At 37.0% G+C, this 13,973-nt stretch overlaps 1 pseudogene; it reads left to right on the forward strand.

Annotated features, from left to right (window-relative positions):
- Positions 1-259: 259 nt before the first annotated feature.
- LOC144245148 (NXPE family member 1-like) lies at positions 260-8,065 on the forward strand (annotated as a pseudogene).
- The last annotated feature ends 5,908 nt before the right edge of the window (positions 8,066-13,973 follow it).

Consider the following 13,973-nt stretch of genomic DNA (forward strand, 5'->3'; position numbering starts at 1 on the left):
CCAACAGAGACTGAGAAAAGAATAAAGGGAATCTAAGAGAAACCAGACCAGCTGACCCCACCCAGACCTTTCACCCACATGAACACCACCCCTAGTGCTGCACATAGCACAGCCACCGCCCTCCACCCTCAAGATACATACTGAAGCGAGAAGGGCGGAAATGGTGGGGGAAAGGGAGAGAGGCAAACCATGAGAGNGAGGGACCCCTTGGGATGCAGGAAGGAAATTGGCGGTGATTCCCTGAGGACCAGGATCCGGGATGTCCTCCCCATCCCTGAAAGCAGGCACTACAGGAAAGGGGGCAGACTTCAACAACAGCACCTACCTTGTCAGCCTCACTCCGTTCTGGGAAGGCCAGGTCTCCATCTCTCCTGATCATCCACCCCAGGGAAGGAGGATTCTAGAGGGCAAGGGACCAAGGCCATGATAGGGTTATCTTCAAAGGTAAATTTGTTAATGGCATCACTCATGTCTTCACTGACTTTGGCCTGACCCTAAACTCACGTGCTGAGCTGTGTGAGTACTGGTATACCCAAGACCAAGAAGCCGCCTACTATGCGAGACCTCAGCACACACTCTGTGGGGCTCTGACTCACATGACTGCCAGGAATTGGGAAATGTCTTGTCTTGCTGTCAAGGAATAAAGCCTTTTTTATGCATCAGTATACTTTTAGGTACCCTGGGAAGTTCTGTGGGCAGAGCTACATTCAATTAATATTGACCACGACCCTTTCAGATATCTCTCCTACTCTATACGTGGAGTGTTTATGAGACCCCTTTTTGGGATTTCCACTCCCAAGGCTGGCATTCTCACTGAAATGTTCAATAACAGAGGCCTGTCATAAGTGGAACTCTGTATTTTATATTCCTATACTTTCCCATGAAAACACACATCCTTTACTGTAGACCCAGGTCTTACAAAATGTGTTCAATATAAAGGTTATGTTTAAAATGTTATGCCAAAAAAAGGATTCCTTGATAAAGTATGGAACGTCCGTATACATTCATCCCCTCTATCAAATTGTGTAAATTTTACCTTTTGAGTATCTTTTGCACTTATCCACTTCTCTCCATGCTTAGCGCTGAGTTCAGATCATCATCGTCTCATCTAGATTACTTGTCACAGCTTCCCTTCCACCAGCCGTACCATCTCTAATCCATTGTCTACACTGCATCCTAAGTAATCTTTCCAAAGAACCAACTCCTACTGGCCATCTCCATTTGAACGCAAGATCAGATATTTCTCAGCATGTACTGCTCAGGCTGAAGGAGTCCATACTCCCCAAGTTGTGATGTAGTGATTCTTAAAAGCCCCTAGTTAAACAGGCCTCCACATACTGGGTTGAAAGCATGTTTCTGTTATCAATCATAGCTGCTGCATCAATGCCATGTCTTTCTTCCCTTACTCACAAACAGATGCTCACGTCCTGGCCTCCTGGTTCTCCATGAAGCTGGAAAGTTTCGTTGCTTAAAATGAACTTATCAGGGTCACTTCATGAGCCACTTTGCAAAGTGAACTTGTGGTCCAAGCTCTGAGAAATGCTGTCACTTCCAGACTCTTTTGCTCCTTAATAACTTGCTGTAAGTTAGAAAGGCTCAGTAAACTTCCTCTTTCCATTCTGCTACTATCCATTTTTATCCTGGGCATTCACTTTTCCTAAGCTTGATGACAGATTGGAATACTAGCTTCTCAACAACACCTTTCTTAGCAGTTTTCAAAGTCAAGTTTACAGTCTTCTTCCCTTATGCTTTCAAAAAAATATGCTGAGAGGAAGTAAAGTGTGGACAGCAAACATGGAGAAACAGTATACATTTCAGGTCTTATGTAGTTTTCCAGGTGTTGATCTGTAGTCTTGGACTCCCTTCTGAAAGAAGTAAAAGTTCAGTTGGGTTTCGAGTCTTTCCCTTTAATCTCTGATGGTGCATCTCACCAAATCTTTTCCTACCCATTAACCATCCTAATGCCTAACGTCACAGTAATGACGAAAATGTGATCTCTTCCTTTTTCTGAATTGAACCTGAAGAGTCATCCACAGAAGAAAATTAAGTACCGCTTATATCTGTTGTGGTACTAGCACCTGGATCCCCATTCTCCCATACCCCCTTTCTACTTGCTACCACTTACTTACACACTGGTTTCAAACAAAGACTGAGTCAAAGGGAGGGTAAGAGCTTGAAGCAGGAAGGGTCAGGTAGTCTTTCATCAGCTGGAGGAAAGAAATACAAGGTGCATTTAGTCACGCAACAGACTAAACACCACTGTCTGCTAGCCACTTATTAGGGAAACAGTAGTAGATCAAAAAATGCATTACCTTCCTTGATAAGGTTTACAATTGTCAGATGGCAAATTTCTAGGGAAAAAATGGAAGGCAAGCACAGCAAGACACGTGTATATAAAGCAGCAGCCGCCCTGTGACAAAAGGCCTACCTACCATGCTAAAGAGCCTGAACTCCTTAAGGAAGTGATTGGGAGTTTAAAGACTAATGAATACAGTTACATTTGCAACTAGAAAGAGTATTCTGGCAGTGATGTTGAAAATTTTAGGTGGGGTAAAACTGAGACAGCTTGGCTAATTAGAGGCTCTCATTAATCCAAGAAAAATATTACATGAACTTGAAAAAAATGACACTGAAACAAGAGAAGAGAACTTGCCTATTAGATAAATATTTTGAATCACGAAAATTTCAGGACACATTGATTGCCTGTGGCAGATGAGCAGAGTGGCCATGTACTTGATGTGCTCTCAGAAAGGTAGACAGTTTTTCAAAATGCAAATCCATATACAATGCCCAACATATACAAAATACACAACAGTAATAGTTTTCAGTTGTAGAAAACTTTACATTATTTCTTACTCACAAGGAAAAGGCTTCTATTACCTGTATCGTGTGGACAGACAGAAGGCTAATTTATGATCTTACTTTTTGAAGGGCCAATGTGGCAGTTGAAATGATGAAACCTCCTGAATTCGCTGCCATCTCCCACTCTGACAGTAAGTGTGCTCTGTCCTACGGTGGGTGGTGCTTGCCATGGGTCTTCTGGGAACCATTCTTACACAGGGGGTGTTGATCATTGCCCGTCCTAGTAATCATGGATTTCCTGGTGCTCAAGACCTAGCACATGTCTGTGGTGTCAATCACCTTGGATTGTAAAGAGAGAAATCAGTTTGAGGAGATTATTTCAAACTCATTTTATAGCAGATTTCATAGCCATTTAACCGAAAGGGGAAAGTACCAGCATTCTACATCCATATTTAAACATGGTAGTACATCTCCTACAGTCAGTGATTCTGTCTGGGGCACTGTGCAAATGTCTTTGATGGTTACCCACAGCTTCAAAGTAGGAACATTTGGGTTTGGTTAACCTAATTCTCTGTTGGCATAACTTCCTAACCTTTAGTTTATGCACTTAGCAATTTTATATGGAATTTCCATTTTATTAAATGTGTTTTAGTGGCAAATGCAAAGCCATGTTACTTATAAAAGAATAATGTTTATATTTGGCTTTAAAATAACTTTCTGTAAAGCCTCTCTGAGTTTACCAATAACATCCATTTTGAGGCTTATTTCAACTAATGATTTATTGCCTAATATTTATTCATGTATTCTGCAAATGTTTAGCAAGGTTCTAATAGATATGAGGTAATGTGGGCAAATGGAGAAAAATAAATGTTCAGCAAGGCTGCAATCTGAAAGACATTCAATGTAGCAATTCTATAAAGAAAGTAAAAATGTAGAGGGCTTATGTTAAAGTTGATATTTGACTTACACCTGAAGGGTATCTGTAGACAAAGAATGAGTTGAAAGAGAAAATGCATAAAGATCATGAGTAGGATTGCCAGGTTCATCAAATAATAATCTAGGGTATATGTTAGATTTGAGTAATTTTTACTTTTTTATGCATATTATATGAGATAAAGGGTAAATACTGCATGGAAAATGCACTAAAAAATTCATTGTCAGAAATAATTCAAGTTTAATTTGGTATCCTATATATTTTTTTAACTGATAACTCTATGCGTAAGCAAAATCGCCATGAATTTTGTTCAGTAGGCCAATGGAGTGAAAGTATTTGGGGGCTCTAGCAAAGGACTAGAGACTAGAAAGAAAAGAAGAAACTAAATCAGGAAATTCTTATGCTGAGAATCTGAGGGTTCATTCAGTAGCTACAAAAACCAACTAAGGAAGAGAGTGATACAATCCACTTTGTGCTTTAAAAGGCTAGTTTGTAAATTTAACAAAATGTGCGTGATCTATAGAAAAATGTTTAATGTTACTAAGGGATATAAAATAAGGGTGTTTTTTTCTCCTATTTATATAAACTTTGTTGTTGGATGGGATGACTTGATATGGAAATGGTGTCAAAGTGGCTTAAGATAATAAAAATATAACACCTTGCAGTTCATTGGTCAAACATCTGTCTCTGTGAGCTAAAATAAAGGTATAGCAGGCAACATTCCTTTCTGGAGGCTCTGGGGCAGAATCAGTTTCCTTACCTTTTCCAGCTTCTAGAGGTGCCCTTGTTCCTCACAGGCCCGTTGCTCCATTTTCCAAAGCTACAGCAGTAAGTCAAGTACCCACATGACACCTTTCTGATCCACTCTTCTGCCTCCCTCTCCCATTTTTGAAGACTAATGAGATTTAGGTTGGTCCCACTTAGATCATCCAGCGTTATCTCTCATCTCAAAATTCATACCTTTCATCACATTGGGAAACACTCTTTTGCCATGGAAGGTAACATATTCACAGGTCTCAGGAATTAGAATGCACATATCTTGGCGGGTGGAGGGTGGGACATTAGACTCCCTACCATAATCTTTCAACTAATCAACAAGTCTAAAGGAATCTTAATAATTCTGGAGGAGGCTTAACAGTATATTGATAATAATATCAAGTAAACTAAACATTAATACTAATCATAAGAAAATTTGTTATAGGGGCATCTAGGTGCTCAGTCAGTTGAGCATCTGACTCTTGATTTTGGCACAGGTCATGAACCCAGGGTGGTGGGATACAGCCCCATATCAGGTCTACGCTGAGCATGGAGTCTGCTTAGGAATCTCTCTCCCTCTCTGTCCCTCTCTTGCTCGCACCTTCTCTAAAATAAATAAAATTAAAAAAAATTAATTTGAATTAAAACAATGTGTTATATATTTGAGAGTCTTTCAAAGCCCTTAGTTTGACATGTGGCAAAATGAATACTCTGACACATAAATACTGTACAAGATATGGTTTATAATAACAGACTCAAAAACTATCTTCTCAGGAAAGCATGGCAGTACATTAGGATTATTAAGATTCCAGGGTTATGATATCCAGCCATCCAGGGGCAATGCTATCTAAACCTCATAGAAGCCCAATCATGTCACACTGAAATTTTAATATAATTAATAGGATTACAGAAACTCTCATTAGCAAGCCAAATCACTAGGACTTAACAATTCTTTCAGGTAATCCTGGAATAGCTACTTAGGAATTTTCCAGTTCTTCCACTATCACCATTTTCCCACGTTGTCCATAGGTTACAAACACATTACAACCATGCTTCTGAACATTCTGTGGATACAGACGACCAGAGACTCCAGGGCCTCTGGGGGTGCAAAGCAAGCGGAGTAAAGCAGACTCGGTGTGGTCTTCCAGTGCCCATTCTCCCTTCCCTCTGTGGTAATAAAACACCATAATTTTAGCTAGGCCCATGGTCGCCCAACTAAAGGCTGTCTTCCTTGAAGCTGGTGGTAGTCATAACTAGATTTTGCCAGGATTATGAGTGGAAGTGATATGGGAAACTTCTAGGTCATGCCTTTAAAACAACTTGCCCTCTGCTTCCTACTGGCTGAACTCTAAACATAATGCTAACAGAGGAAAGATCCATGTTAGACAAAGGGACTGAAGTCATAAGTTAAGAATAGCACCTCAACTATGATGATGGTATCATGCATATGTTCAAATTATTCAACTGTATACATTAAATACATGCAGTAATTTGTACACTGAGGATATCTCAATAAAGCTATAAAAATTTAAAAGTTAAGATTATCAAATATTCTCAAAAAAAAAAAAAAAAGAGTAGCAGAACAAGACAGAAGGTGTCCTTGAAAGCACATAATGTGATATTGGCCCTGGCTTGCTCAAGTTAGGACTGTTATGTGAGGGATAAATAAATGTATATGTTTAAGTCATTATTTACTTCCTAGCTAATACAGAATATGGTATCAGTATAGAAATGCTAGTAACAAACCTAAAATATAAGGCATTAACTCAGTGGTGGGGGAGAGGGGGATGTATTGAGTGAAAAGGAAACATGATAGATAAGAAATCTGATGATTTTCATTATGCCATAGGAAAACTTTTGATGCACTGCTACCTGCAATGCCTGGGAAAGCATACCATGTGCCAACAGAGCCTGTAAATTGAATGCAACTTGCTGGAAAATCTCAGAATATTGGTTTGCATGGTCTGCTGTAGGTTACTTAATCCTATTTAAAAATATCCATTCAAGCTATGTATTTCATACTGTTCGAACTTCTTAAAATGTGGACATACTATATTTTAAGCTAGTTTTTAACAAGAATATTCCTATAAAAATTTTGCAGAAAAAATAAGACTGCTGCTTCATTAACGGAACAAAGGTTAAGTAATTTGGTGTAAGGACACCAGCTGTCAGATCATGGATATTCCGGTTAGAGACAAAAGCCTAAGTCACTGAAGAGTCTGCAGTGATGGCAAAGAAATGGCAAATCCTCAAAACTTAGCTAATAACCAGATTTGGGAGAAAATGAACAAGGAGTCAAGATGACTCAAAATCTCAATGAAATGAGTAGATGTGGCTAAAGCAAAGCTGGTGACTAAAGAATAGTAAGAGGAAGGAATTAGGCAACAGGAGTTTGAGAAAGATTAGATATTTAACTCATGCCAATAAAATCACTTACCACAAATGTCTCTGTTATTAGAGAGTGAAAAATTAAAAGAATAATGCCAAGTCAGAATGAAGACTTCTGTCCCTGGTGGTTATACTTTAGAAGGAAGGTGGATTACATTTTGTAACCAGACTCAGTTAAATACATTTGAGGTAAATGGCTCTTTGAAAGGAAAATTCATTTATCTCCTGGGAGACTCTACCTTGCACCACTGGATCGAATACTTACCCAAACTTGTAAAAAAGTATGTAATTATGTTATATCACTTTAGAAATTCAGGCTGATATTAAAGTACTGTTAATGAGATCTCTATTCTCTCATTTTGGTTGTCTTATTTTCAACTTCATTTCACTTTCTAGGTTTGAGCTATTAATTTAAAATGTTTTAGTCTCTTTTTCCCAAGAAATGGTGTTTCTCTTTATAAATTCCAATGAAAATTTTACATTTTGATTGATATTTCACACATATGAACAGATAATCTACCCTAGAGCATAGAATGTTCCAGTAAAAAATAATCTAGATGGAGGAGCATTTTTAATGATAGCATATTCTTTTTTAAAAATATTAATCATTGCCTTTGAGTTAAAATTTTAATTTTTTATTAGCACTAAACTTTTTTGATCTTCATGGAACTGAAAATTTTTGAGAAACATTTATTCTTGGGTGCAGAAAGACACATTCAGATTCAGTGGCAAAAATATAGGTACTCTTTTGTCACTCTTCAGCTCTACTCTGTGATAGATGAGGGTTATATCCCTCAGGAAACTGACTGGATATCAGGAGACAAAAACACAGCCATTGTCCTCACACTTGGTCAGCACTTCAGGCCTTTCCCCATTGACATTTTCATTTGCAGGGCCATCAGTGCCCGAAAAGCTATTAAATGACATTTCCAAAAAGCCTAGCCACTAGAGTGATCTTTAAGACAGAAAACAGAAGGGAGATGCACACAGATACAGTCAGGTTTGGAAAGTTTCATGGTTACATTCAGTATCTTACCATGAGGACATTTCAAAGATCTCAGTGTATATGTCCCTGATGGCTAGAACTTGACTAGTGTACAAGGCACTAATAGTATCCACTCACTTCATGTAATTGAAAATCAGACTAACATGTTCTTAAGGGAGCAGAAAATTTCTTTGGAGTAATAATAGCTCAAAAGTTCCCTAAAATTGGGGAAAAACCACAGACATCCAGATCCAGAAAGGACAGAGAAACCCCAAAAAATCAACTCAAGGAGGTCTACATCACAACACATAGTAATTAAAATGGCAAAAAGTTGTGATAAGGAATTTTAAAAGCAGCAAGAGAAAAGAAAACAGTTGCATACAAGGGAAACCCCATAAGGCTATTGTTTATTTTTGAGAGAAAGAGAAAGACAGAGCATGAGTGGGAGAGGGGCAGAGAAAGAGGGAGACACAGAATCCGAAGCAGGCTCCAGGCTCTGGGCTTCAGAGCTGCCAGCACAGAGCCTGGTGCAGGGCTCAAACTCATGAACCATGAGATCATAACCTAAGCTGAAGTTGGATGCTTAAATGACTGAACCACTCAGGTGCCACAAAATCCTCTCTTTTAGAATACTTTTAGAATGGGTTGAATCATAAATGACCATCATCCTAATATAGACTGCTATATGCACAAGATATTATATATAAACCTAATGGTAACAACAAATCAAAAAACCTGCAAAAAATAAAAAGTAATCCAAGCATATCACTAAAGAAAGCCATCAAACCACAGGAGAAGAAAGGGTAGAGAAAAAGTACAAAAACAATGATAAAACAAGTAGCAAAATGTCAATAAGCAATACCTAACAACAATTATTGTGAATATAAATGGATTAAATGCTCCAATCAAAAGACAGGGTGACTTAACAAATAACAAGACCCATTTATGTGCTGCCTACAACGGCCTCATTTCAGACCTAAAGATACATGTAGATTGAAAGCGAAGGAATGATGAAACATTTATCATGCAAATGGAAGTGAAAAAAAAGCTAGGGTAGCAATACTCTTATCAGACAAAAGAGACTTTATTTTTTTTTAATGTTTTTATTTATTTCTAGGAGAGAGAGAGAGACAGCATGAGCAGGGGAGGGTCAGAGAGAGGGNAACATTTATCATGCAAATGGAAGTGAAAAAAAAGCTGGGGTAGCAAAACGCTTATCAGACAAAAGAGACTTTATTTTTTTTTAATTTTTTTTTAATGTTTTTATTTATTTCTAGGAGAGAGAGAGAGACAGCATGAGCAGGGGAGGGTCAGAGAGAGGGAGACACAGACTCTGAAACAGTCTCCAGGCTCTGAGCTGGCAGTCAGCACAGAGCCCGACGCGGGGCTTGAACCCACGAACCGTGAGATCATGACCCAAGCGAAAGTCGGACGCTCAACCGACTGAGCCACCCAGGCGCCCCATAATGAGACTTTAAAACAAAGACTGTACCAAGAGCCAAAGGAGGACACTGCATAATCATAAGAGAACAAGCCAACAAGAAAATATAACAATTATAAATATTTATACACTCAATATGAGAGCACCTAAACATAGAAAGCAGCTGTTAACAAACATAAAGCCACTGGTAGTAATACAGTAATAGTAGGGGAATTTAACACCTCACCTATATCAGCAGACAGATCATCCAAACATAAAATCAACAAGGAAACAATGGTTTTGAAATACACATTGTACTAGATGGATCCAACAGATATATTCAGAACATTCCATCCATCCAGAAAACAGCCAAATACACGTTCTTTTCAAGTACACATGGAACATTATCCAGAATTGATCACATATTGGCAACAAAACAAGTCTCAACAAATTTAAAAAGATTGAAATCCTATCATGTGTAATTTCCAACCACAATGATATGAACCTAGAAATCAACTGCAAGGAAAAATTTGGAAAGAATACAAATACATGAAGGTAAAGAACATGCTTTAAACATGTTTAAACAATCAATGGGTCAAAGATACAAAAATACTATTTCAAAAGAATACATGCACCCTGATGTGTATAGCAGCAATATCAACAAACACCAAATGGAAAGAGCCCAAATGTCCATCAACTGATGAATAAAGGAGATGTGGTATATACATATAATGGAATATTACTCACCCATCAAAAAGAATGAAATCTTGCCATTTGTGATGACATGGATGGAGCTAGAATATATTATGTTAAGTGAAATAAGTCAGAGAAAGACAAATACCATATGATTTCACTCATATATGGAATTTAAGAAACAAAATAAACAAACATGAGGGTGGGGAAGACAAGAAAACCAAGAAACAGACTCGTAACTACAGAAAACAAGCTTATGGTTGGTTACCAGAGAAGAGGTAGGCAGGGGTTATGGGCTAAATAGGTAATGGGGATTAAGGAGGGCACTTGTGTTGAACACCAGGTGTTGTATGTAAGTGTTGAATCACTAACTTCTATGCCTGAAACTAATATTACATTGTATATTAACTGAAATTTACGTAAAAATGTAGAAGAAAAAATAAATTTCAAAATAAAAAATTTTAAAAAAACTAATGGGTAAATGAAGAGTGGTTCAGTCAGCTAAGCATCCAGCTTCAGCTCAGGTCATGATCTCACAGTTCATGAGTTCGAGCCCTGCATCAGGGTCTCGTGCTGACAACCCAGGAGCCTGCTTCGGATTCTCTCTGTGTGTCCCTCTCTGCCCCCACTTCTCTCTCTCTAAAAATAAATAAAACATTTTAAAAAATAAATAAAAATACAAGAAGATAAGACATCATAAAAAGAAAAAGTGTGAAATCTTTGGGATGCTGCAAGTTGTTCCAAGAGGGAAGATTATAGCAATACAGTACAGGCCTACCTCAGGAAGAAAAGTCTCAAATAAAGAACCTATCCTTGTACTTGAAGGAACTAGAAAGAGAAGAAGAAACATAAATTCAGAAACAGGAGAAAGAAGGAAAAGGTAAAGATTAGAAAACAAATAAATGAAATAGAAATTTTAAAAAAAAGAACAAATCAATGAAACCAGGAGCTTGTTCTTTGAAAAGATAAAATTAATAAACGTTTAGCCAGACTCATTAAAAAAAAAAAATGGAAAGGGGAATCTGGGTAGCTTAGTTAAGTAACCAACAGGTCATGATCTTACAGTTCATAGGTTTGGGCCCTGCATCGGACTCCATGCTGACAGCACAGAACCTGCTTGGGAAGCTCTCTGTCTCCCAATCTCTCTGCCCTTCCCCCCATTCAAGTTCTCTCTCAAATATAAACAAACAAACAAACAAACAAACAGAGAGAGAGAGAGGATTCAAAATCACAAATCAAAGAGCAGTAATAACAACCAACATCATAGAAATACAAAGGACTATCAGAGATTATGAAAAATTACAAGCCAACAAACTGGATTACCTAGAAAAAAAATAGATAAATTCCTAAAAACATATAACCTTCCAAAACTGAATCACAAAGAAATAAACAATTTGAACACACCAAGTACTAGCAATGAAATTGAATCAATTGTCAAAAAACTCACAACAGAAGTCCAAGAACAGACAGCTTCACAAGTGAATTCTACCAAGCATGTAAAGAAGAGTTAACAGCTATACTTCTCAAACGATTCCCCCCCAAAAAAAGAAAGAAAAAAAATTAAAAAGAACAAAGAGGAAGGAAAGAGTTCAAATTCATTCTATGAGGTCAGCATTACACTGATACCAAAACCAGACAAAGATACTACAAAAAAAAAAAAAAATTACAGGCCAATATCTCTAATGAACATAGATACAAAAATTATTTTTTTANCATGAACCATGAGATCATGACCTGAGCCAAAGTTGGACGCTTAACCAACTGAGCCACGCAGGTGCCCCAATACAAAAATTCTCAGCAAAATATTAGCAAACTAAATGCAAAAAGACATTTTTAAAAAATCATTCACCACAACGAAGTGGAATTTATGTGCAAATCAACAAGCATGATACATCACATCAACAAGAAAAGGATAAAAACCATATGATTATCTTAATAGATTCAGATAAAGCATCCAATGAAATTCAACATCCTTTCATGATGAAAACTCCCAACAAAGTAGGTTTAGAGGGAATATACCTCCACATAATAAAAACCATATATGAGAAACCCACAGCTAATATCATCCTTAATGGTAAAAAACAGCTTTTTCTCTAAGGTCAGGAATAAGATAAAGATGTCTACTCATACCACTTTTATTCAACATAGTACTAGAAGTCTTAGCCACTGCAGTCAGACAAGAACAAGAAATAAAATACATCCAAATTGTTAAAAAAAAAAAAAAGGGGAAAACTTTATCATGACATGATACTATATATATAAAATCCTAAAAGATTCCACCAAAAAAAAAAAAACTATTAGAACCGATAAATAAATTCAGTAAACTCACAGGATATGAAATCAATATACATAAATATGTTGCATTCTATACACTAATTATGAAATAGCAGAAAGAGAAATTAAGAAAACAATCCCATTTACAATTGCACAAAAAAAAAAAACAAATATCTAGAAACAAACTTAATCAAAGAAGTGAAAGACCTGTACTCGGAAAACTATAAAACGCTGATGAAGGATACTGAAGATGACACAAACAAATGGAAAGATAAAGGAGAACAAATATTGCTGAAATGTTGATACTACCCAAAGCAATCTACAGATTTTATTCAATCCCTATCAAAATACCAACAGCACTTTTTACAGAGCTAGAACAAACAATCCTAAAATTTGTATTAGAACCATAAAAGACCTCTAAGAGCCAAAGAAATCTTGAAAAATAAGGACAAAACTGGAGGTATCACAATCCCAGTTTTCAAGATATACTACAAAGTTGTAATAATCAAAACAGAATGGGAATGGCACAAAAATAGACACAGAGATCAATGGAAGAGAACAGAGAGCCCAGAAATAAAGCCATGATTATATGGCCAACTAATCTATGACAAAGGAGGCAAGCATATGCAATGGGAAAAACTCTCTTCAATAAATGCTGCTGGGAAAACTAGACAGATGCAAGGAAAGGAATAAAACGGGACCATTTTCTTAAACATGCAAAAAATTACCTCAAAATGGATTAAAAACCTAAATGTGAGACTTGGAACCATAAGTGGCCTAAAAGAGAGCACAGGCAAGTAATTTCTTGGACATTGGCCACAATAACATTTTTCCAGATAGGTCTCCCGAAACGAGGGAAATGAAAGCAAAAATAAACAATTGGACTACATCAAAATGAAAAGCTTTCGCATAGCAAAGGAAACCATCAACAAAATGAGAAGGTAACCTACTAAATGGGAGAAGTTATTTGCAAATGAGACATCCAATAAGGGTTTAGTGCCCAAAATGTATAAAGAACTTATACAACTCAACATTTAAAAATTTCCAATGAAAAATGAATATATTTTTCTCCAAAAAAGGCACACAGATATCCAACAGACATGTGAAAAGATGCTTAACATCACTAATCATCAGGGAAATGTATATCAAAACTACCATGAGATATCACCTCACACCAGTCAAAATGGCTAAAATCAAAAGCAAAAGAAACAACAAATGTTGGCAAGGATGTGGAGAAAAAGGAACCCCAACATGTTCTTAATGGGAATGCAAATTGGTACAGCCACTGTGGAAACAGTATGGAGGTTCCTCAAAAAATTAAAAATAGAATTACCATATGATCCAGGAATTCCACTACTGAGTCTTTACCCAAATGAATCCAAAAAGATATATGCACCCTTATGTTTATTGCAGTATTACTTACAATAGCCAAGATATGGAAACAGCCCAAATGTCCACCCATGGGTGAATGGATAAAAAAAAAAAAAAAAGATGTGGTGTGTGTGTGTGTGTATACACACACACACACAATAGAATGTCAGCCATAAAAAAGGAATGAGATTATGCCATTTGCATGGACTTAGAGGGTATAGTGCTAAGTGAAAAAAGTCAGAGAAAGACAAATATCATAGGATTTCACCCATATGTGGAATTTAAGAAACAAAACAGATGAACAAATTAAAAAAAAAAAGACAAAATGGGAGAGAGGGACTCTTCAATAC

Source organism: Crocuta crocuta, unplaced genomic scaffold (assembly GCF_008692635.1).
Source record: "Crocuta crocuta isolate KB4526 unplaced genomic scaffold, BGI_CrCroc_1.0 scaffold374, whole genome shotgun sequence".
In the NCBI taxonomy this organism is placed as follows: Eukaryota; Metazoa; Chordata; class Mammalia; order Carnivora; family Hyaenidae; genus Crocuta; species Crocuta crocuta.